Genomic DNA, 25,346 nt, shown 5'->3' with positions numbered 1-25,346 from the left:
CTCCGCTCGTTTGGCTCCGTGGCGAACGCTTCGCGCGGCGCTGCGGAAGTCCCCTCCGTGCAGCGCTGGGCCCAAGCTGTCCCGGCCGAGCCTCCCCGCCCGCGGGACCCGCGCTCCCCTGTCAGCTGGCCTCGACGCCTCCGGTCGCCGCTCCTGGCGTGAGGAAAAGCGCCTCCCTTCGGTGCCGGGCGGCAAACAGCCCCGCGCTTCAGAAAGGAAACGTTTCACAACCACCCTGGAAAATAGGTACTGTGTTATCGGCATTGTTCAGAACCGAGGTTCCGAGGCAGCCTCGGTAAATTCAGTCCCGAGAGCGTCCCAGTAAGCAGCAGCACCGAGAGGGGACTCTGGCTCCTTTGCCTGTGGCCACAGATAGGTCCGTGGTCCGTACTTTTTATTTCACGTGCATTGAAAGTAAAATACACCTGCTTATAGGACGCACTCGGAGATGTTTCGGATGTGCTGAATTGGAAATGTGAATATAGCTTTTAACAAAAAATATTAAATAAATCCTTCTGGTTTGTGAGATAAATAAGCCCACGTCTCAGAGACTCCTAATAGTACATGGTGGTAGTGAAGACATGTTCCCTTAGGCAATTATGAAATTGCCATGTATTTCTAAGAACCAATATTTTGGAAATTACAGATTTGCCCTGCAGTTAGCTGTCAGCACATGTCCCAGTGTCGCAGGCAGTGGGCCCCCAGGTCTGCTATTAACAAGTCGAATCAAGAGAAGATGATGAAAAATGTGACTGCCTTGTCACAGGTACAACACTATCAGAATAATGATTTAAAAACAGTGAGTGTAAGTTGCAGCTGCCAGGAAAATCTTCAAGGAGGAGGTGGCATTGCTTTCTGGACCTTGAATGGGTGAAGTGTAGACGCTGGGGAGTGGGAAGAATACAAGTGAAACCTGGTTTTGTTCAAAGATAAAGTGAAGGGGAAAGAACCGGCGTTGAGCCACAGAAGAGGAATCAAATGTGGAGAGCCTTGAAGGTGCAGATGCAGAAATTAGGCTGAGCCAAGCAGCCAGTTCTGGACTAGAATCCTGGAAAAAGTGGAGAATTTATATGCTGAGAGTGTCCAGAATGGGCTGCAAAGAGCAACCTAGACAAGGGCATTGGCTGGGAGGTTTCTGCCCTGCCCTAACAGTGGGAAAGCCCAACAGGAAGGCCTAGACTTGGCCCTAGGAGTAAACAAGAGGGTCAGACAGTTGGTACAGCAGTTAAAACCCTTCTTGGAACACCCAAATCCTCGTAACAAAGTCCTGACTGCACTTCTGATTCCAGCTTCCTGCTAATGTGCACCCTGGGAGACAGCGTGTGATGGCTCAAGTCCTTAGGTCCCTGCCACCTATATAGGAGACCTGATTTGAATTGCTGGCTCCCCTGTTTGGCCTGGTCCAGGCTAGGCCATTTGAACGTTTGAAGAGTGAACTGGTAATAGGAGCACTTTCTGTGTCTCTCTCTTGCTATGCCTTTCAAATAAAATAAATAAATAATTTTTAAAAGACAAAAGAGATATATACTTCTGTTAAATTTAAAAAGTATCTTTTCCTTTATTCCTGCACTGTATCTACCTGCACCAGTAACTTCCTATGGCTAAGGTAAACAACCTTAGTGTGCTTTAAAGACACTTTATCAAAACCATGCTGTGACTTTTATTGTGCTTTTACAGTAAAGTGTTTTTACATTGTTATTTTAAATTCAAACACAAAGAGAGAATTGAAACATGAGGGCCTGGCCAGCATTATGGTGCAGGGGTGGTGCAGTGAGCTAAGCTGCCATCTGCAACGCAGGCATCCCATATCAGTGTGGCTTTGAGTCCTGGCTGTTTTGTGTCTGATCCAGATCCCTGCTAATGCGCCTGGGAAGACACCAGAGGATGACTCAAGTACTTGACCCACTGCCACTCATGTGAGAGACCCAGAGGAAGTTTGAAGCTATTAGCTTTGGCCTGGCCCAGTTCTGGCTATTGTGGCCATTTGGAGAATGAATGGACCAGCAGATGGAAGATCTGTCTCTCTTTTTTTCTCCCTTCTCTCTCTCTCTCTCTCTCATACACACACACACACACACACTCACTGCCTTTCAAATAAATAAATAAATAAATCTTTAAAAAAATAATCATGAGGTCCTACAAGGAGAACATTAAAGGAAAAGAATGAAGTACTGAAAAAAAAATCCAGATGAAGGCAGTGGACCATTTTCAAATACATGTGCCGAGAAACCAGGAAGTGTTTACATGTTGAGAGATCACTTTGATGCCAAAGTCTAAGACTCATGGACCAGTCAGAATTTCTCTGTGCCAGGCAGAGTGTAAGGCTCAGTAAGTCACAGCCTCTCCCACTATACATTTGTTACAATTAATGATGAACTTACTTTGACACATCATTATCATTCAAAGTCCCTAGTTAAAGTCCACTTGTACGTTTTATAGATTAGGATGAATGCATAATGACATATCCACTATACACACTATCATACAGAATATTTTTTTACTGCCCTAAAAACACTCTATGCTCTACATGTTTATCCACCCTCCTCCTAATCCCGGTCAAGCACTCTTTCCTTAGATTTTCCTTTCCAGAAAGTCATACCATTGGAATCATACAATATGTAGGCTTTTCAGATGGGCCACTTTGACTTAGTTGTATACATTTAAATTTCATGTCTTTTAATGGTTTGCTAGTTATTTTCTCAGTTTATTTCCTTATGTTCTTTTTTCTTTCTTTTAAAAGATTTATTTATTTGAAAGGCAGATTTACAAAGAGAGAGGGAGAAACAGAGAATATCCTCCATCTGCTGGTTTACTCCCCAAATGGCCACGAGGGCTGTAGCTGGGCCAATCCAAAGCCAGGAGCTTTTTCTAGGTCTCTCTTATGTGGGTGCAGGGGCCCAAGTATTTGAGCCACCTTAGGCACATTAGCAGGGAGCTGGATGGAAAATTGAACGGCCAGGACTTGAACCAGTCCTGGGATGCCAGCACCACAAGTGGCAGCTTTGCCCACTATGGCACAGTGCTGGTCTCCATTTCCTTGTTTTCAAGGCAGAGTGACAGGGAGAGAAAAAAGGCTCTAGGCCTGCGCCGCGGCTCACTAGGCTAATCCTCTGCCTGCGGTGCCGGCACCCTGGGTTCCAGTCCTGGTTGGAGCGCCGGATTCTGTCCTGGTTGCTCCTCTTCCAGTCCAGCTCTCTGCTGTGGCCCGGGAAGCCAGTGGAGGATGGCCCAGGTCCTTGGGCCCTGAACCCTCATGGGAGACCAGGAGGAAGCACCTGGCTCCTGGCTTCGGATCAGCGCAGCCCGCTGGCCGCAACGCGCCAGCTGTAGCAGCCACTTGAGGGGTGAACCAACGGAAAAAGGAAGACCTTTCTCTCTGTCTCTCTCTCTCACACAGTCTAACTCTGCCTGTCAAAAAAAAAAAAAAAAAAAAGAAAAGAAAAGAAAAGAAAAGAAAAGAAAAAAGGCTCAGTCTTCCATCTACTGATTCACTTCCCAAATGCTTGCAACAGCTGGTGCTGGGCCAGGCCAAAGCCAGGAGCCCAGAACTCCATCTGGTTGTCCTGCGTGAGTGACAGGGACCCATGCATTTGGGCCATCCTCTGCTGGCTTCCCAGGAGCATTAACAGGAAGCTGGATCAAAATCTGAGGAACTGGGACATAAATGGCACTCAACAATGGATATGGTCATTCCAAGTGGCATTTAAACCACTTTGCCAAACAGCTGCCCCAAAATATTTCTTTTTGACAAAAAAGTTTGCTATCTATGCAGTTATTTCGTAATATACGTTTCCATCAATTTTTTGAAGGCCCTTCTGTGTGGATTTCAAAAATTTTGTACCAAGTGCTTATGTCAGCAGAACTTAATCTAAAAAACATTTTGTACCAAAATTAACTTTTAATTCCATTTTCCATGAACTTTTTATAGTTAGCATGCACATATTACAGCTAAATTTTATTGAGCATGTCCTATGTCTGAACACTCTTAAGTTTTTTACATGTATTAACTCATTGTGGATCTTAGCGGCTTAAACTTCATTTTTGAAAGATTTTATTTATGTATTTGAGAGGCAGAGTTGCAGAGAGAGGGAGAGACAGTGAGAAACGTCTTCCATCTACTGGTTCACTCCCCAAAATGGCCACAACAGCCAGAGCTAGACCCATCCAAAGCCAGGAGCCAGGAGCCAGGAGCTTCCTCTGGATCTCCCATGGAGGTACAGAGGCCCATGCACCTGGACCATCTCTTCCACTGCTTTACCAGGCCATAGCAGAGGGCTGGATTGGAAGAGGAACAGCCAGGATTAGAACTGGCACCTATATGGGATGCTGGTGCTGCAGGCAGAGGCCCAGCCTACCACACCACAGTGCTAGCCCCTTAAACTTTCTGTTTTTGTGAACTTGGCATCTCTGAGTTTTACTCCCCTATCTATAAGACAGGTATAAAAATAATCGCTTGTAGAGTTATTATGTTAAATAAGAATGAATGCAAAGTGCCAGTCACATTCTGAACACTCAGAGGTGTCAGTGATGAATGTTCTTTATTAGGCCTGCTCTCTGCTGTGCCATGCTGTCTGTTCCCCGTTCTATAGGACAGGTTGCAAAACAGTTGCAGACAGCAATCATGTTCCCATCCCCTTTTTTCTGGGTGAAAAAAAATCCATTCCCTTTGATGCTTTGCCCTCTCTGGGCAGGTTCTAGTTTCTCTTTATTCCTAGGTCTAGAAGAGTGCTTCAGGTATGGTCAGCCCCAGACAACATGGAGAATTCCGTTGTGCAGGGCTGGGTGGGTGGGACTCATATCTCTCTTTGGACTCAGACTTTGCAGCAAACCAAAGCCTAAACTGCCAGGTCAGGTTTTCTTCAGTCCTCTAATTTAGCAGTTGATATTTTTGTCCTTAATAGTTGGACCTATTAAATTTCATCTTGTTGGTTCTGTCTCAGTGCTTCTTCCTGATGTAATCTCTGTGAATCCTTATTGGGTGGTACAGTGTATCGGCCATCCCTCCGGACGCTTTATCCCTAGTGGTCAAGTAGATAAGGGTGTTGAACAGAGAGTGGCAAAATCAAAAACGCTGGCATATAATAATCTTTCATCAAGTAGTCATCCATCTATTAAGTAACATTCTTTGGGTATGCTCATATATATATGTTCAGGTAGCTATGACTTTACCTGTAGAATTATCCTCTAAATTGTTTATCTCCTTCTTGACAATAAAAATTTTAATGTGCCTTTATTTAAAAGATGACAGTATTAATAAAATGAAACTAGTAACCAGAATTGAGCATATATTACATATGTGCTTATATATGAATATTTGTTTCCAGGATCTTGAAGGAAATCTTTACAAATACCATTTGAAATTCATTTGTATCAACTATGTCATTCCAAAAATCTTTGGGAAAGCTAAGTGAAGGTTATTTTTATAATTTAAATTTTTAAAAATTATTTTTGCATCTTTTATAAGCCTGAGCTTATTTCAAAATAAAAAGCTAAAACAAGACTAAGTTTAGCTTGAGGTGACTAACTCTTGGTATTCCTTTCTTCTAGGAATCACTGCTTCTTGTCTAAGGATTCTTTAAATGATGTATTTAAAAATCAGTTCTAGAATCTTCATGATTCACTGTATTCATCCTTGGTGGTGAAGACAAAAACCAAGTAATAGTTGTAAAAGTTGTATGCTTTGGGGCTGGCATTGTGGCATAGCACGTAAAGCTGCCGCCTATGGTGCCAGCATCCCATATGGGTGCCGGTTCAAGTCCTGGCTGCTGCACTTCCGATTTAGCTGCTATGGCCTGGGAAAGCTGTAGAAGATGGCCCAAGGCCTTGGGCCCCTGCACCCATATGGGAGACACAGAAGAGAATCCTGGCTTCTGGCTTCAGATCAGCCCAGCTCCAGCCATTATGGCAATTTGGGGAGTGAACCAGCAGATGGAAGACTTCTTTCTCTGCCTGCCTCTGCCATTCAAATAAATAAACCTTTAAAAGAGAAAAAAGGTTGTACACTTTATGTTCCTAGTTATTGTGCCAAGGCTAAAACTCCTTTTGTAAATTGCAATCTCTAAAAAATTCTATCCTTTTTGTCTTGAGGAAAATTATTTTTGCCAATAAATGAAAAGGTTGTTGCTTTGTATTAGCATATTTGGGTACAAAATAATTACTTTATAAACTTAAAAAAATAGGATCCAATTTGTAAAAAGTCATTCAGTAGAAGTCTTTTAAGAGTCAAGCTTTTGTAAAAATTGTATTCTTTTATCATAGCCTGCAAAATGTGTATTGGGGGAAAAAGTTATATAATTATAAAACTTTCCTCCTGAACATTTATTATTAAATGACTGTTTTTAATTGTTGTATACATAATAGTGGTATTATCTTTATGTTTTCTAAAATAGCCCTAATTAGAAGGGAAGAATAGAGGGAGTATCATTATAGTCTTAGAATTGTATCGATGAGGGGCTGGCGCTGTGGCGCAGTGGGTTAACACCCTGGCCTGAAGCGCCGGCCTCCAATACAGGTGCTAGTTCGAGTCCCGGCTGCTCCTCTTCCGATCCTTCTCTCTGCTATGGCCTGTAGAAGATGGCCCAAGTCCTTGGACCCCTGCACCCACGTGGGAGACCCAAAAGAAGCTCCTGGCTTCTGGTTCCTGGCTCCTGGCTTCGGATCCGCACAGCTCCGGCCATTGCAGCCATCTGGGGAGTGAACCATCTGATGGAAAGACCTCTCTCTCTCTCTCTGCCTCTCCTTCTCTCTCTGTGTAACTCTGACTTTCAAGGAAAATAAATAAAAAAATCTTTAAAAAAAAAAGAATTGTATCTATGAACCACATGAAATCTGTTTTCTTTATATTAATTTTAAAAAGTATATAAAAAATAAGCCTGCCGGCGCCGCGGCTCACTAGGCTAATCCTCCGCCTAGCGGCGCCGGCACACCGGGTTCTAGTCCCGGTCGGGGCGCCGGATTCTGTCCCGGTTGCCCCTCTTCCAGGCCAGCCCTCTGCTGTGGCCAGGGAGTGCAGTGGAGGATGGCCCAGGTGCTTGGGCCCTGCACCCCATGGGAGACCAGGAAAAGCACCTGGCTCCTGCCTGGCTCCTGCCATCGGATCAGCGCGGTGCGCCGGCCACAGTGCACTGACCGCGGTGGCCGTTGGAGGGTGAACCAACGGCAAAAGGAAGACCTTTCTCTCTGTCTCTCTCTCTCACTGTCCACTCTGCCTGTCAAAAAAAAAAAAAAAAAAAAAAAGTATATAAAAAATAAGCCAACAAGTCAAAAATGAAAAAAAAAAAATGTGTCTACTGACCTGAGTTTCACATGTTCTGGGGAAACTCAAAGGAGTATTAAAATTCTGGGAAATATTTTTTAAGATTTATTTATTTATTGGGAAGGCAGAGTTACAGAGAGAAAGAGAGAGGAGAGACAGAGAAAACTTCCATCTACTGGCTCACTCCCCACATGTCCGCAACGGCTGGAGCTGGGCTGATCTGAAACCAGGAACTTCATGCAGGTCTCCCATGTGGGTGCAAGGGCCCAAGAATTTGGGCCATCTTCTGCCGCTTTCCCAGGTACATTAGCAAGAAGCTGAATAGGAAGTAGAGCAACCAGGTCTCAAACCAGCATCCATAGGGGATGCCGGTGCTGCATATAGTGATTTAATCCACTGTGCTATAGGACCAGCCCCTATCCTGGGAAAGTTTATATAAATTGTGGCCCATATTCTATCTGGTTTCTTAGGTATTACCAAACTATTTAGTGTCAAAAATAAAAATAAGAGGCTGACATTGTGGGCATAGTGGTAAATCCGCCACCTGCAGTGCTGGCATCCCATATGGGCGCTGGTTCTAGATGTACTGCTCCATTTCCTCTCCAGCTCTCTGCTAAGGCAATGGAAGAGCAGTGGAAGATGGCCCAAGTCCTTGGGCCTCTGCACCCACGTGGGAGACCCGGAAGAAGCTCTGGGCTCCTGGCTTCAGATGGTCATGGCTCTGGCCCTTGCAGTCATCTGGGGAGTGAACCAGTGGATGGAGGACACCTCTCTCTCTCTGTCTGCATATCCTTCTCTCTCTGTGTACCTCTGACTTTTAAGTAAATAAATAAATCTTTTTAAAAAACAATAAATAAATAAGAGTTCTAATTGCTTATAGTTGCATACTAAAATATTTACAGGTAAAATAATATAATTAGGATTTGCTTCAGGATCCTTTGAGGGTATAATGGGTAGAATACAGATGAGACACAATTGGCCATGTGATGAGTATCTCTACTGAATCTCATAGTAGTGTCTACACTTTTTGTATGCGAGTGAAAATCCCATAACAAAAATAATTTTTTTAAAGATTTATTTTATTTGAAAGGCAGAGTTACAGAAAGAGAGACAGACAGACAGACAGACAGATCTTCCATTGCTGGTTCACTCCCAAATGGCCACAATAGCCAGAGCTGAGCCAATACCATATGGGATGCTGTCACCACAGGCTGCAGCTTTACCTGCTACAGCACAAAGCACCAGCTGCCCCCCCCCCCTTTTTGATATGGTAGAACTAGGAGTTTAAAGAATGCAATACTTACATATAATGCTTTAAGATAGTATGATGCAAATATTTCTTGATAACAGCATCATTTAACGTAATGTCTGTGGAAAGGGAGATAGCTAAAGTTACATACTGGAACTGTTTGAAACTCAAAATAATTTTTTTAATATTTATTTTATTATTATTTGAAAAATAGAGTTATGGAGACAGAGGGAGAGACAGAGAGTTATTCCATCTGCTGGTTCTCACCCAGTGGCTGCAACAGCTGGGACTGAGCCAGACTGAAGCCAGGAGCTTCTTCTGGGTCTCCAACATGGGTACAGGGGCCCAAGCACTTGAGCCATCTTCAGCCATTAGCAGGGAGCTGGATCAGAAGTGGAGCATATTGAATGCCTGCATCACAGGCGGCAACTTTACCCAACTACACCATGACACCAGTCCCTGAAAGTCAAAACAGTTTAAGAAAGTGTGTTCCTATTAATTTTGTTATATAATAAGTTATGAAGAGGTGATGTTATACTGTGGTTGTTGATAAATTAACTTAGGGGCAGGCATCTGGCCCAGTAGTTAAGATGCCACATGAGAAACTTGCTTGCCTCAGTTCAAATCTTGGCTTTGCCTCCACTTCCAGCCTCCTGCTAATGCGCTCTTTGAGAGGCAGCAGGTGATAGCTCAAGTGTTTGGTCTCTGCCACCCATGTGGGAGACTCAGATTAAGTTCCAGGCTCCTGGCTTCAGCCTGGCCCAGCCCCGGACATTGTAGGACTTTGGGGAGTGAATCAGCAAGTGGAAGATTCTCTCTCTCTTTTCGTGTGTGTGTGTGTGAGTGTGTGTGTGTTTCAAACAAGTAAAAATAAGTAAATAATAAGTAAATAAATGTTTTTTAATTAATTGAAAACATGCTTACCCTGTGCCAGGTACCACTTCAAGTGCTTTGAGATTATTAATTCATTTAATTATAACAATGTTACCATCTCCATTTTACCAATGAGGTAAATGAGAGCTGCAGAAATTAATTTGTCCAAGGTTATACCCAGAATACCTGGCTGCCGAAGCTCTGCCTGTTATCTTCTGCTGTCTCTCTGAGTCCAACTAATTTTTTTCTTTGATGACAAGAAGATACCTTAAGGAATCAAACCTATAGAAATTATGGTATGATGCAAAAGAGAGCGAGAGAGAGAGAAACAAACTATACCTAGATGCTTACTAAAGAACTTTTGCAATTTTTTTTTAGATTTATTTATTTGTTTGAAAAACAGAGTTACAAAGAGGCAGAGGCAGAGAAAGAGAAGTCTTCCACTCTCTGGTTCACTCCCCAAATGGCTGCAACGGCTAGAGCTGGGCTAATCCAAAGCCAGGAGCCTGGAGCTTCCCACGTGGTTGCAGGGGCCCAAGCACTTGGTCCAACTTCCACTGCTTTCCCTGGCCGTAGCAGAGAGCTAGATCACAAGTGGAACAGCTGGGACTGAACCCATGCCCATATAGGATGCTGGCACTGTAGGTGGCAGCTTTAGCTGCTATGCCACAGCGCCAGCCCCTTTTGCATGTATTAAATATTGGAAACAGCCTACATGTCCCATCAATAGCAGAGTGAAGAAATACAGCATAACACATCAATCTAATCTGCAATAATGTTAAAAAAATTTTCTTAGACCAAATGACAAATATTTTTTAAAATATTTATTTGAAAGGTAGAATTATAGAGAGAGGTAGAGACAGAAACAAAGAGAGGTCTTCCATCCACTGGTTCACTCCCAAAATGGCCACAAGGACCGGGGCTGGGCCAGGCCAAAGCCAGGAGCCAGGAGCTTCTTCTGGGTATTCCACGTGGGAGCAGGGGCTCAAGGATTTGGGCCATCCTCCGCTGCTTTCCAAGGCATATTAGCAGGGAGCTGGATCAGAAGTCGAGCAACTGGGACTGGAACTGGCGCCCGTATTGGATGCCGGGGCTGCAGGCCAGGGCTTTAACCCATTGTGCCACAGTGCCAGCCCCTTGACAAATATTTTAAACTAGAATAGAGAGTTACAGAATCAAAAACGCATTAAGATTCCATTTTTAAAAATTTTTTAATGTTTTTTAAATTTATTTATTTGAGAGGTAGAGTTACAGACAGAGAGAGGTAGAGACAGAGAGAGAAGTCTTCCATCTGCTGGTTCACTCCCCAATTGGCCGCAATGGCCAGAGCTGCACCCATCCGAAGCCAGGAGCCAGGAGTTTCTTCCCGGTCTCCTAGGCAGGTGCAGGGGCTCAGGACTTGGGTCATCTTCTACCGATTTCCCAGGCCATAGCAGAGAGCTGGATGGGAAGAGGAGCAGCCGGGAATAGAACCGGCACCCATATGGGATGTTGGTGCTGCAGGCAAAGGATTAACCTACTGAGCCACAGCGCCAGCCCCAATATTCCATTTTAAAGTATGTAAACTAGCTAAACATAAAGATCGGAGTTTAAAACAGAATTCATACCATTGAGTAATTTCTTCAAAAGGTAGAAGGAATAAAGGAGAGGACTTGGCTTTTTATTTATTAATTAATTTTTATTTAATTGAGAGGCAGTGAGACAAATAAGCAATAGACAAATACAGGGAGAAAGCTTTAATCTGCTGGTTCATTTCCCAGTGCCCACAATGGCCAGTGCGGGGCCAGGCCAAAGTCTGGAAGCAGGAACTCAGTTCAGCTCCCCTACATGGATGGCAAGAACCTACTACTTGATCATCACTTGCTGCCTTCCTAGATAAGCATTAGCAGAAAACTGGAATCAGTAGTGGAGCCAAGACTCAAACTTCAGCATTCTGATACAGGATGTAGGCTTCCCAAGTACATCTTAACCACTAGGCTAAATACCTGTCCCTCTTTTTATTTTATATTCCTCTTTGGTGTTTGAATTTTTTTTTTTTTTCAGTTTAAAAGTTAAACAATTCAGATAGAACAAAAAGAAAAAACAATAATCACTTACCATCGTGAGATTATTGTTAACATTTTAGTATCATTCTATGCTCTTTTTTCTAGGCATAACATAAAATATAAAATATGTAACAGACCATGATCCTATTTTTGTTTAAACAACAAAGTTAAGCAAGCCTTAAGCCTTTCTTGTAGGCCTTTTATACTAATAAAGTTCAAAATTCATCTACCCGTCACTATCCAAACTCATCAATTGTTTAAGCCATCTTTTTTGTTTCCTTCTTACCAGCTACCTAAGGCAGCCTGAGGACCAGGCTTTTTGAGCTGAGCCAGGAAAGTAGCTGCTTACTTCAGCCATGATGATTGCACTTCACTGACAGAGATCCGTGTATCTGAGATAGCAGAGCTAAAGCGGTGAGCAGTTATCCAGTAAAGCCGCTTAAGAGAAAAATCCATCTAGGTTGTTCAAAACTCAAATTATCATTTTACTTTCCTGTAGGTCATTTGCCACAGATTATCTGAATCCTTGTTTATAAAACTAGGTTGGTAGATCAGAATTCAAGGTAAAAGCAAATCCCAGGGACTTGTGTTTGATTTACTAGGCAGATGCCAGTGGCTGAGAACACTTGCAGACTACAGTGAGGTAGTATTAACAGGGGAATGTGGATATGCTGGTGTATTCTAGAGATTAAGTCAGGGTTCTTCTTGACCAAGGAAGTGAACCAGCACACTTTCAAGGAACTACTGTCTATACTAGTTCTTCTTTGAAAATCATCAGTAACTCTATGACTTCCTGATTTTATTAAATATTTTTATGTTTATATTCTATTTTCTGTTACATAATGATATATAGATATGCACTCCTGTGCTTTTAATAACAGCTTTATTGAAATATAATTAATATTCTATGACATTTATCGTATTATAGTGTACAGTTCCATGGCTTTTAGAATATTCCCAAAGTCGTACATCAGTCACAATGTCACTAAAGCCAGAATATTTTAACTGCCCTTAAAAAGAAATCTTATACCTATTAGCAGTAACTCCATATTCTTCATAATCTCTCAGCTCTGAAAAACATCTGTTTTCTACCTCTACAAATTTCCCTGCTCTGAATATTTAATATAAATGAGACTACACAATACCTTTATATCTGGCTTCTTTAATTTAGCATGCTCTGTTCAAGGTTTATCCATATCGTAGCTTATATAACAACTTCCTTCCTTTAAAAATTGTTTTCTAATTTATTTTGAGATGCAGAGAGACAGACACAGAAATATCTTCTGTCTGCTAGTTTACTCCCTAAATACCTGCAACAGCCAGGATCAGGCAGGCCATGCCAAAGGCAGGAGTTTGGAACTCAACATGATTCTCCCACATGGGAGGCATGGACCCAGGATGTACATTAGCAGGGTGCTAGAATCAGAAGTAGAGCCAGGACTTAAGCCCAGACACTCTGATTGTGATATGACTTCCCAAGTGGTATCTCAATTGCTGTGCCAAATGTTCACTGCAACTTCATTCATTCCTTTATAAGACAGTATGATATTCCATTGCAGAGATATACTACATTCTCTTTACCTATTTATAGATTGACATTTGGGTTGTTTCTGTTCTTTTATGATTATGAATAATGCTGCTTTAAACATTCATATACAAGCTTTTAGATAGACACGTATCTTTTCAAGTCTTTTTTGATATGTATGTAGAAGTGGAATTGCTGAGCCATATAGTAACCATAGATGTAGCTTTGTGAAGAACTGCCAGATCTTTTCCAAGGTGCCTGAACCATTTTACATTCACACCATCCATATATGAATATTGTAATTCTCTAAACACTTGCCAACATTTGTTAACGATCTTTTTTATTTGAGCTATCCTGGTGGTGAAGTAGTATCTCTGTGATTTAGATTTGCAGTTCACTAAGTAATGAATATTGAGGATTTTTCATGTATCTCCTTTGAAGAAACCTCTATTTAAATCCTTGACTCATTTCTAAGTTGGGTTGTCTTTTTATTATTGTAATTTGTTTGAAGGTATCGAAGCAGAGACAGAGATCTCATATCTGCGAGTTCACTTCCCAAATACTCACAACAGCTCTGGGCTGGGGAAGACAAAAGAGAGGAGGAAGGATCCCAATTTGGGTCTTCTACATGGTGGCAGAAATCCAAGTATTTGAGCCATCACCTACTGCTTCCCTGGGTATACATTACCAAGAAGTTGGAATCAGCAGCAGAGCTGGATCTCATACCCAGGTACTTCAATATGGGATGCAGGCATCCCGAGTGAGGCTTAACATACTGTACCACAACACCTGCCCCCGCCCCCAGCTGTGATTTTAATAGAGACTGTGTTGAGTCTCTAGATCCCTTTGGAAAATATTAACATTTTCATAATATTAAGTCTTCTAATTCAAGAATATAAGATGGGGCAAGCATTGTGGTGCAGTTGGTTCCACTGCTGCCTGCAACACTGGCATCTCATATGAGCGGTGATTGGAGTCCTTGCTGCTCCACTTCCAATCCAGCTCCCTCCTAATGAGCCTGGAGAAGCAGTGAAAGATGGCCCAAGTGCTTGGAACCGTTCTATGTGGGAGCCCTGAATGGAATTTCAGGCTCTGGCATCAGCCTGGCCCAGCTCTGGGTATTGAGGCCATTCAGGGAGTTACAAATCTGAATATACTTAATTGCTTTTATGCAAGGTTTACAGAGCTCATGGAAAATGTTTATTATAAAAAACAATGTAGGGGCCGGCACTGTGGCACAGTAGGTTAATGCCCTAGCCTGGAGCACCGGCATCCCATATGGGCGCCAGTTCAAGACCTGGATGCTCCACTTCTGATCCAGCTCTCTGCTGTGTCCTGGGAAAGCAGTAGAAGATGGCCCAAGCTCCTGGCTTCGGATTGGCACAGCTCTGGCTGTTGCGGCCATCTGGGGAGTGAACCATCAGATGGAAGACCTCTCTCTCTCTCTCTCTCTCTGTCTCTCTCTCTCTCTGCCTCTCCTCTCTCTGTGTAACTCTGACTTTCAAATAAATAAATAAATCTTAAAAAAAAAAAAAATGTATGCTGGCGCCTTGGCTGACTAGGCTAATCCTCCGCCTTGCGGCGCCGGCACACCAGGTTCTAGTCCCAGTCAGGGCGCCAGATTCCGTCCCAGTTGCCCCTCTTCCAGGCCAGCTCTCTGCTGTGGCCAGGGAGTGCAGTGGAGGATGGCCCAAGTGCTTGGGCCCTGCACCCCATGGGAGACCAGGAGAAGTACCTGGCTCCTGCTATTGGATCAGTACGGTGCGCTGGCAGCAGCGCGCTGGCCGCGGCAGCCATTGGAGGGTGAACCAACGGCAAAGGAAGACCTTTCTCTCTGTCTCTCTCTCTCACTGTCCACTCTGCCTGTCAAAAAAATGTAAAAAAAAAAAAAAAAAAAAGTGGAAAAAAAAACAGTGTATGGATTTCAAAAATTTTCGTACCAAAATAAACTTACCTTTTAATTATATTTTCCATGAGTTTTTGAAGTACCCTCTGATATTTACCTTTACCAGTTTAAATTATATGTACATTACATGTTTATTTTAAACTATTGTTAATCTTTTTAAAATAGTAAGCTCACATCTGTTGTTTGCTTGAGATATTATTCCCTTTAAGCAGGTTTTTACACTGTGATTATCTAAAACAGCATGGCTTACTGTAAAGACTAATGAGTTTTAAGTTAAAAGTCCTAGCATGTCCTGATAGCTTTCAGTCCATTGACTGATTTTTTAATCTGGATCAAGCCATTCTGTTAACTCTGGGATTCAATTTCCTTAACTCAAAAGTCGAGAGAATAGCATCTGGCAGTATTTAACTGCTTGTTTCAAATGTACCACTTTACCCAAGCATAGATTTGAGATATTCTTTTCTTTTCTTTTCTTTTCTTTTCTTTTCTTTTCTTTTCTTTTCTTTTCTTTTCTTTTCTTTTCTTTTTTTAAGATTTATTTATTTCACTTGACATTCTTTTCTAATTCTAGTCTACCAGCTGATGTCTAGAAAGAAGGTCAGAAGCTTCATAGTATTATGGACTAGTACCGCTAGAACAGACAAAAATGATTGAGAATAAGCAAAAAATTATGAAAGCTACTTCAGATGATCTATTGATATTTACACTGTGCTGTGATAAAAATCTGTCTTGCAAAAACTGCTTGCTAGGTACATTTCTTTATCTTTTTCAAAAAACAGATTCATTTATTTATTTGAAAGAGTTACAGAGAGAGAGGGAGAGACAGAGAGATCCATCTATTGGTTCACTCCCCTGATGGCTGCAAAGACCAGTGCTGGGCCAGGCCGAAGCCAGGAGTTTTATCCAGGTCTCCCACATGGGTGACTGGGTCCCAAACACCAGGACCATCCTCACACTAGGACCATCTTCTGCCGCCTTTCCTAGGCCATCAACAAGGAGCTGGATCAAAGTGGAGCAGCTGGGACTCCAACCAGTACCGTAAAGAATGCCATCCTCACTGGCGGCAGCCCTACTCACCTCACCACAGCTCCGGCCCATAAGTACATTTCCATGAAGACGTATAGCTTAAAGAATCCTCTCGGCCGGCACCGTGGCTGACTAGGCTAATCCTCCGCCTTGCGGCGCCGGCACACTGGGTTCTAGTCCCGGTCGGGGCGCTGGATTCTGTCCCGGTTGCCCCTCTTCCCCAGGCCAGCTCTCTGCTGTGGCCAGGGAGTGCAGTGGAGGATGGCCCAAGTGCTTGGGCCCTGCACCCCATGGGAGACCAGGAGAAGCACCTGGCTCCTGCCTCAGATCAGTGCGGTGCGCCGGCCGTGGCGGCCATTGGAGGGTGAACCAACGGCAAAGGAAGACCTTTCTCTCTGTCTCTCTCTCTCACTGTCCACTCTGCCTGTCAGAAAAAAAAAAAAAAAATCCTCTCATGCACAGGGCTCAGAAATACCTGAGTCTTCTGAGTATATTTAATATGCTGTCTTAGTTTCCTGTTTCTCTGGCTCTGAGGTCTACTATTTCTATCAGTTTTTTTTTAAAATATTCTGTTTATTTATTTGAAAGGCAGAGTGACAGGGCAGTTGGGGAGGGAGAGGGGGAGACAAAGATCCTCCATCCGCTGGTTCACTCCTCAGATGGCTGCAGTGAAGCTGGACCAGACAGAAGCCAGGAGCCTGGAACTCCACTGGGGTCTCTCTCACACATGCATGGCAAGGACCCTGATACTTGGGCCATCTTCTGCTGCCTCTCCAGGTACATTAGCAGGGAAGTAGATCAGAAGTGGAGCAGTTGGACCAGTGCCCTGATATGGGATGCCAGTATGATAAGTGGCAACTTAACCTGCGGCGCCATAATGCCAGCCCGTAAGGTTTTTTTTTTTTTAGGGAATAAAGTAGTCATATTCAGCTTAAAGTGATGTTTAACAAGTCAGATATTTGTTTTTAAGGGACAGGATCACTGTCATTTAAAGTATGCAATCCAGTGACCCCACAAAACCTATTTTGGCCATTTTCCCTGGCTTCATTAAAAAACACAAGCAAACAAAAAACCTGGTAGAATGAGGTTGAAAATTATTCTCCATCATAGATGTATAACTTAAGTGCTGAATTTTAGCATAGGTACTGTTTACACCTAGAGCAGTAAAGGAGTTGGAGGTGGTTCATTGCACACATGTCTTGACCTTTTACTCCTGTCCACGTTGGAAACACTTCCATATTCTGGTTTTGTTGGTTGCAGAGGTTCTGACCATGGTAATTCCTGGATACTAATGAAAGAGCAAGTCACAGTGGGTGTCCTGGCTAGTATGTATTGGTACGATTCTAACTTATTTACAGTGACATTCTGTCTAAGGAACTTATTTTGTCATGCTTAGTCTGGAGAACAGGTGGCTAGGTTAACTGCTCTGTTATCTCACTAACCACTCATTTTCTTTATGATCCTACTTTATTACTGGTGTAGGAGGTAGGTAGCTTTTGGCTTATTCTTCTCTAGCTATTTTAAAACATATTCTTTGTAACCAAATAAAATTATTTGCTCTTCGTTCACACTCCAAGGAAGCTTTAACTGGATATTCTTTTTTTTTTTAAGATTTTATTTATTTATTTGAGAGGTAGAGTTATAGGCAGTGAGAGGGAGAGACAGAGAAAGGTCTTCCTTCCATTGGTTCACTTCCCAAATGGCCTCAACGGCCGGAGCCATGCAGATCTGAAGCCAGGAGCCAGGTGCTTTTTCTGGTCTCCCATGTTGTTGCAGGGGCCCAAGCACTTGGGCTATCTTCTACTGATTTCCCAGGCCATAGCAGAGAGCTGGATCAGAGGAGGAGCAGCTCGGATTAGAACTGGTGCCCATGTGGGATGTCAGTACTGCAGGCAGAGGATTAACCTGTGCCACAGCACTGGCCCCTAACTGGATATTCTTACTTTTTTTTTTTTTTTTTTTTTACAGGCAGAGTGGACAGTGAGAGAGAGACAGAGACAGAGGGAAAGGTCTTCCTTTGCTGTTGGTTCACCCTCCAATGGCCGCCACGGCCGGCGCGCTGCAGCTGGTGCACCGCGCTGATCCGATGGCAGGAGCCAGGTGCTTCTCCTGGTCTCCCATGGGGTGCAGGGCCCAAGCACTTGGGCCATCCTCCACTGCACTCCCTGGCCACAGCAGAGAGCTGGCCTGGGGAAGAGGGGCAACCGGAACAGAATCCAGTGCCCTGACTGGGACTAGAACCTGGTGTGCCGGCACCGCTAGGTAGAGGATTAGCCTATTGAGCGCGGCACCGGCTCTTACATCTTTTGTTTAGCAAAAGCAACCTATAAACTTTCTCTAGTGGTCTGGAATCTTACTAGCAAACAAAATTTGTACTTGGTTTTATATTAGTATTACTGTTGTACAGTGTACCTAGGCTAGATGGAAAGCTTAAAATAACCAATCCAGCCCTAGTAAATGGCAGGAACTATGGATACTGAATATTCCCACAGATTTAAAGATCTATGAATAAGATAATAATTAGTCCTGGAACAAATGATAATTGAAATCCTTATTTTCTTCCCACTTAGAGCTCTTTCTCTTACTTTCCCCCAACCTGGGCATAGCTCTGGTGGTTTTCCTTTAAATGGGCAGCTTGCAGTCTCAATAAACAAAGCATAGAACCTTATTTTCATTGTAGTTTCTTGAGTCAAGTATATTATATATTGCAGTATTGGTGAAATTACGACATTTGTAATAGGATGTCGCTTTTCCTCATTTGACCTATTTTAATCACTGGGAAACTATGCCTGCCTAGTCATTTGCTTATTTGTCATTAATAGATTAATAGAAACATATTAACAGTATAAATTGTTCTAATTCTTAAATCCTAAATCTTAAGAATAAAATTATTTGGAGTTGTAACTCCTAAGTGTCGCTTTTCATTTCTTTCGTGCATAAAGCTGAACGTGAGTACAAGTGTGTGTCCTCATCTCCTACTGATTGTTCCTCAGAGGGCCCCCTCCCCTCCCCTTCCCGGCCCTGCTGCCCTGTTACACAACACTAGGGAGCTGGGAACATACTGTCAGTGTCTCTGTAAAGCCACTGGGCGATGTTCACATGCTGAAGCTGCTGGCACTGACAAGGTGACTGGAGCCAAATGTAAACCCTGGCGTTCATCATTCGCAGTCAAATACGTTGTGCAACAGTACCCATGGGCACTGTGTGAAAGGTTGTCTAGCAAGCTGCCCCAGTGTTCAGATTAGTCAGCTCCTTGCTGTGTGATGGGTGTGACCAAGATACTGCAGGTTGTTGATGATGGAAAGGCTAGCCAATGACAGAAGCTAAACAGAGGGGAAACTCAATTGTTGGCAAAGAATTGAATCTTAGCACTTGGCATTTGATCTCCGAGGTGCAGAGGCTAAGGCTACCAAGACACATGTGAGAGGAAGACGTTTTCTGATTTTTTATTGTTCCCCATGAAAACGTCCCCCTGAGTTAAACCATAAAAGCCAGTGCAGTTTCTGACCATATTAGTTTATGGTGGAACCAAAACATGTTTTCTGGGGAAATATTTTTGTAATAAAAATTTGAATTATTATAAACGACATAATCACTATATGGAAAAATAAGAAAAGAAGAGCAAGGGGAAAACATTTATTAATCCCTTTTACTAAAAACCAACTGTTTGTTGTAGCATACATTCTTATTCTTTTAACTGTTATTTCACATGGTTGTAATTACGTGGTTATAAGATTTTAGTCACCTGACTTTTTCGTAATGTATTATAAGCATCTTTCCCCAGAAGTTCTACCTCGTTGTAGTGTAAATAACTGAATAATGATCCATTTAGCATATGGCTGAACTGATGTACACTATAACCATTCCAACAGAGGCTGCTTCCATTTTATGTTGTTTTATTACAAACAATATTGAAATAAACATAACTTGAAATTTAGGAGTTTTTGGAATAAAAATTTTAACGATATCAAGTGATTGAGGCTGACATTGTGGTGTAGCAGGTTAAGCCGCCTCCTGCAATGCCAGCATCTCATATGGGTGCCAGTACAAGTCCCAGCTGCTCCACTTCTGATCCAGCTCCCTCCTAATGTACCTGGAAACACAGAAGATGTCTCAAGTACTTGGGCCCCTGCCATCCATGTGGGCGACCTAAGTGGAGTCCCAGGCTCCTAGCTTCTGTCTGGCCCAGCACTGGCTGTAGCAGCCATTGAGTGAACCAGCAAATGGAAGATCCATCTCTCTCTCTCTCTCTCTCTCTCTCTTTCATGTGCTTCCTTTCAAATTAATTAATTAATTTTAAGAAAGATAACTCTCCAGTTTCCTGAACTTTTTAGAGACTATCCTAGACCAGGGACCAAAACCAAAAATAAGTTACATAGCAAATATTCCTGTATTTTCCTGTGTGTTTGTATTTGTTTAGTGCTAAGATGTTGGGTGCGCATCTACGTCGGGATTTTATGTATGGAACCCATTGTGATGTGTTTTGCTAGATGAGAGTGGAAAAACTCACTTGTTCACTGCAGTGTTACTTTACAATGTTAATACCTGAGGAAGAAGATCCCTTAACTGGGATCTAGGAACCACCTTAATTATCTATATCAAATAGATTTTCATTGACTTTTGCTAATAGCAAAAATTAAGTAGCAGAATGGGTACAAGTGAAGGCATTTTTCCTGAAGCAAAGACTAGAGTTCAGTTATAGTTTAGGTCAGGCACAGGCTGTTTTCTCAGATTTGAGTAGTACCCTTATATTTGGCCTTGATACTCAATCTTTTTTTTTTTTTTTTTTTTTTTTTTTTTTTGACAGGCAGAGTGGACAGTGAGAGAGAGAGACAGAGAGAAATGTCTTCCTTTGCCGTTGGTTCACCCTCCAATGGCCGCCGCGGCCGGCGCGCTGCGGCCGGTGCACCGCGCTGATCCGATGGCAGGAGCCAGGAGCCAGGTGCTTTTCCTGGTCTCCCATGGGTGCAGGGCCCAAGCACCTGGGCCATCCTCCACTGCACTCCCTGGCCACAGCAGAGAGCTGGCCTGGAAGAGGGGCAACCGGGACAGAATCCGGCGCCCCGACCGGGACTAGAACCTGGTGTGCCGGCGCCACTAGGCGGAGGATTAGCCTAGTGAGCCGCGGCGCCGGCCGATACTCAATCATTTTGAATGCCACCATTGGCCTTTATAGCATTGGTTGTACAATTATTGTCTTTGAAGCAGGAATCTCACCAAGTCCAGAGGTGCCTATAAAAAAGACAAGGGTCGGAGAACCCAATACAAAGGTAGAAATAGAAAGCTAAGTGGAATCAAAATATCACAAGTAGTCTAAGAGACACTACTCTTATTCACATTCACCCTCAATTAATGTAGCTTGAAAGACTGCTAAGCAAAAAAAAAAAAAAAAAAAAAGAAGAAGAAGAATAAAACCTCTGTAAATGAACCTGAGGTCCTAGTTAATGCACCCCTGCTGTCTGGCATAGTGAAAGAATTCCCACTAGCCAAGACAAGCTGATCTGTGAAAATTATAATTACTCGGCCGGCGCCACAGTCACTCGGCTAATCCTCCGCCTGCGGCGCTGGCACCCCGGGTTCTAGTCCCGGTTGGGGTGCTGGTTCTGTTCCAGTTGCTCCTCTTCCAGTCCAGCTCTCTGCTGTGGCCCGGGAGTGCAGTGGAGGATGGCTCAGGTCCTTGGGCCCTGCACCCACATGGGAGACCAGGAGGCAGCACCTGGCTCCTGGCTTCAGATCGGCGCAGCGCGCCGGCCATAGCAGCCATTTAGGGGGTGAACCAACGGAGGGAAGACCTTTCCCTCTGTCTCTGTCTCTCTCTCACTAACTCTGCCTGTAAAAAAAAAAAAAAGAAAGAAAGAAAATTATCATTACTCTAATAGTTATTGATGAAACTAAATGATAGTTGACAGAGTTTTCTGGTGTTTCATTTCATTTTTCTTCCCAGGTTGTCAGAAATATGTCATGTTAAAGAACCTTTCAGGGCCGGCTGTGACACAGCAAGTTAAAGCCACCATCTGTAGCACTGGCATCCTATATGAGTGCCAGTTTGAGTTCTGGCTGCTCCACTTCCCATCCAGCTCTCTGCTATGGCCTGGGAAAGCAGTGGAGGATGGCCCAAGTCTTTGGGCCTCTCTACCTGCATGGGAGACCTGAAGAAGGCCTCTGGCTCCTGGCTTCGGATCGGCACAGCTCTGGTTATTGCAGCCATCTGGGGAGTGAACCAGTGGATGGAAGACCTTTCTCTCTGCCTCTGCTTCTCTTTAACTCTGCCTTTGACATGTTCATAAAGGCACGCTTCTTGAAGCACTCCCCAGATGTACTTCTGAATGTTGATGGTATGTTCTCAGGTCCACAGCTGTTGATAGCCAAACCACCCTTCTTCCTGCTACCCTTTGCAGGCAGAGTGCAGGGGTATGGAATGCGGGCAAAATGAAAACTTCTCACATTGGTTGTGGGAATGTCCTCCTTGGCAAGCAATCTGTACCAACATCCTTACAAATATCCATACCCTTTGATCATCTGTGCCCTGACATTTAGTCTAATTAAAATATCAGAGGAATGAACAAAGATGTACAGGAATGTTCATGGTAGCTTGTTGTGCAATACTGAGAAACTGAAACAACCAAAAGCAAGAGGATGACTAAATATAGTATACACATTCATAGGGTACAATACTTAATAATTGTCAAAAATCATGTTTTCATTACAAACTATTAAAAGTGGAAAAAATACATTAAAAATAGTAAGAAAAGTCTCATCCCAATTTTGAAAAGTATGTACATATTCATAGAAAAAAATGGAAGAGGAGCAGGCATTTAGCCTAGCAGTTAAGGTGCCCAGGTTCTACTCTGGAGTTCCTGGGTTCAACCCCCAGCTCTGGTTCCTGTCTCTAGCTTCCTGCTCCTGCAGACTCTGGGAGGCAGCAGGTTATGTCCCAAGTAACTGAGTTTCTGCCACCCATGTAGGAGAACTGGATTGAGTCCCTGGCTCCTGGCTCCTGGCTTTGGCTCTGGAAACTGTGGGGGTGAACCAATGGGTGGGAATTTTCTATTTCTCTACCTCTCAAGAATATAAATATAAATAAATAAAAGGAAGAATATTACACTAAATGTTAATGGTTATTTTCTCCAGGTAGTAGAATTACAGTTATTTTTATTTTATGCCTTAAAAATTTTACATATAACCTTGTAAATATAAAGCAAAAAAATTCATATTAAAGAACAATGAGAATTAACCTTCTTTATGAAGAGAATAATATTCAAATTATTGCCTACATCTTTTCCTGTGGCTCATAAGGAAATCTTATTTCTAAACAGATCCTGATCTATATTAAAATTAGAGACCATTTTAGTAGATTATGGGTTTCTGGAGAGGAAATAGAAGATAATATAATAAGTGACTTTTTCACCTGAGAGAAACTATTTCATGCCAGATCACACAGGCACTTGGTGTGTGCACACACGCGCACACACATGCACACACACACTCCTATACTTAAACCCTTTTGTAAAACAATATTCTTTGAGTCACAGATAGTGGTGGAGGTTGTGGGATACAGAAATCCTTAAGCTTCCTTAGAGATCTCCCTAGTTCTAATTCTGAAGCTAGTATCTCTCCCCTCAAAATTTATATCTTGGTTATATGCTTTGGGTAAAAAAGACTTCTGTTCATTGAAGATAAACTCAAGGAATTCAAATATTTAACCAGGATATATTAAATGACTTGTTAAATAAAATTTATAGGAGCCATTGGTTTGGACTGTGCTTCCATGTTAGACCCTAGTAGGCCATACTACAATGGAGTCACTCATGCTAAATTCCAGGCCATCAAACCTAAACTAAATTGTTTGCCTGACTTCCTTCTGAGAGTAGCCAGTTCCTCAGTCAGTTTCACCTCGCATGGTAAAGAAGTTCCTTCTGCTTTAACCCTTGTAACCTGATGTTGACTAGTGCCTTTTTACTGTGATGTTTCCTTATTCCTTCTCAAGCTGCTTTATAAAAGCTCAACTTTCCTGCCATACCCAGTGTTGCCCCTCTCAATTTTTTGAGGAGGTGCTACCTGATTCATAAATTACACATAAAATCAATTTAGATCATGTAACTGAATTTGTTGAAATTTTGTCTTTTGACAGATTCTTGGTAATAAAGAAATAGAAAGTATGTGGGAGGGCCTTTGGTATCTTAATTTTCATCATGACTAAATACAGTATACATACTCATGGGATACATAGATGTCAGTCCATAACCAAATTTTCTGTGGTATCTATTCTTGATCTTAGCCAGAAGGCTAAGAAGCGATTTTTTCTGGTCTCTAATGAAAGCATCTGAGTAAGATTCAATACTTTGTGGGCTGACACTGTGGCATAACAGGCTAAGCCTCTGCCTGTGGCGCCGGCATCCCACATGGGTGACAGTTCATGTCCCGGCTTCTCCTCTTCCGATCAGCTGTATGCCTATGGTTTGGGAAAGCAGTAGAAGATGGCCAAAGTCCTTGGGCCCCTGCACCCATGTGGGAGACTTGGAAGAAGCTTCTGGCTCCTGGCTTCGGATTGGCACAGCTCTGGCCGTTGTGGCCAACTGGGGAGTGAACCAACAGATGGAAGACCTTTCTGTCTTCACAGAATCTTAAAAAAAGATTCATTACTGTCATTTTTTGGGGAAATCTCTTCTGAGATAAAATCTGACTTTTACTTTAAATGTTACCATGTCTTTTATTAAATGATAATGCTAATAAGTGGCTTTTTTCCCTCAAGATTTACTTATTTATTTGAAAGGCAAAATGACAGAGAAAGAGAGAGACAGAGAGAAAGACAGAGATCTTCCATCCTCTGATGTACTCTACAGATGGCAGCAACAGCCAGAGCTGGTCCAGGGTGAAGCCAGGATCCAGGACCTCCGTCCGGGGCTCACACATGGGTGGCATGGCCCCAAGCCACGTGAGCCTTTCTCTGCTGCCTCCTAGATGCCTTAGCTGGAAATTGGATCGGAAGTGCAGACTAAGAAGGACATGAACTGGCACTCCAGTATGGGATGCAGCAGCTTAATCTGCCATGCCATGCCTGCCCAATAAGTGGGTTTTTTTATGTTTTTATTTCCCAAAATTAAAATTGGCAGCCCTTTTGTCTCCTGCCACCTCCATTTTTTCATTGGAAATATGAAGTCAAAATGTCTGAACACTATTGATCTCATCAAACCTTATTTCTAAAAAATTGAGATTTAGAAAGGAATGGAGACTTTTTCCAAGCTCAAACAGTAAGTGGGGACATTATTTCTTTCACCTCCTATTTACAGTGTAGGGTTTTGCTCAAGGCCTTATCATTCTGCATTGGAAAACACTTGGGAAAGTCCTGGTAAGCCTTCATGGATAACGTCCACTTTTCAGTTGATGATAGGAAAACGGCTATTGGAGTTTTCTGGCTTCATTGTGTCATTGTGAGGTACATGGCATCTTAACTAGGGGCTTAAGCG

General features: G+C 42.9%; 1 long non-coding RNA gene across 1 annotated transcript; it reads left to right on the top strand.

Moving 5' to 3' along the window:
- The first annotated feature begins 18 nt into the window (after positions 1-18).
- LOC138844637 (uncharacterized) lies at positions 19-6,801 on the top strand. Its single transcript, XR_011380779.1, has 2 exons — positions 19-246; positions 5,548-6,801. It is a non-coding gene; the product is annotated as an uncharacterized lncRNA (long non-coding RNA).
- The last annotated feature ends 18,545 nt before the right edge of the window (positions 6,802-25,346 follow it).

Source organism: Oryctolagus cuniculus, chromosome 12 (genome assembly GCF_964237555.1).
Source record: "Oryctolagus cuniculus chromosome 12, mOryCun1.1, whole genome shotgun sequence".
NCBI classification, from domain to species: domain Eukaryota; kingdom Metazoa; phylum Chordata; class Mammalia; order Lagomorpha; family Leporidae; genus Oryctolagus; species Oryctolagus cuniculus.
The sequence above is the reverse complement of the archived record's forward strand: the minus strand, read 5'-3'. Positions and strand labels throughout refer to the sequence as shown.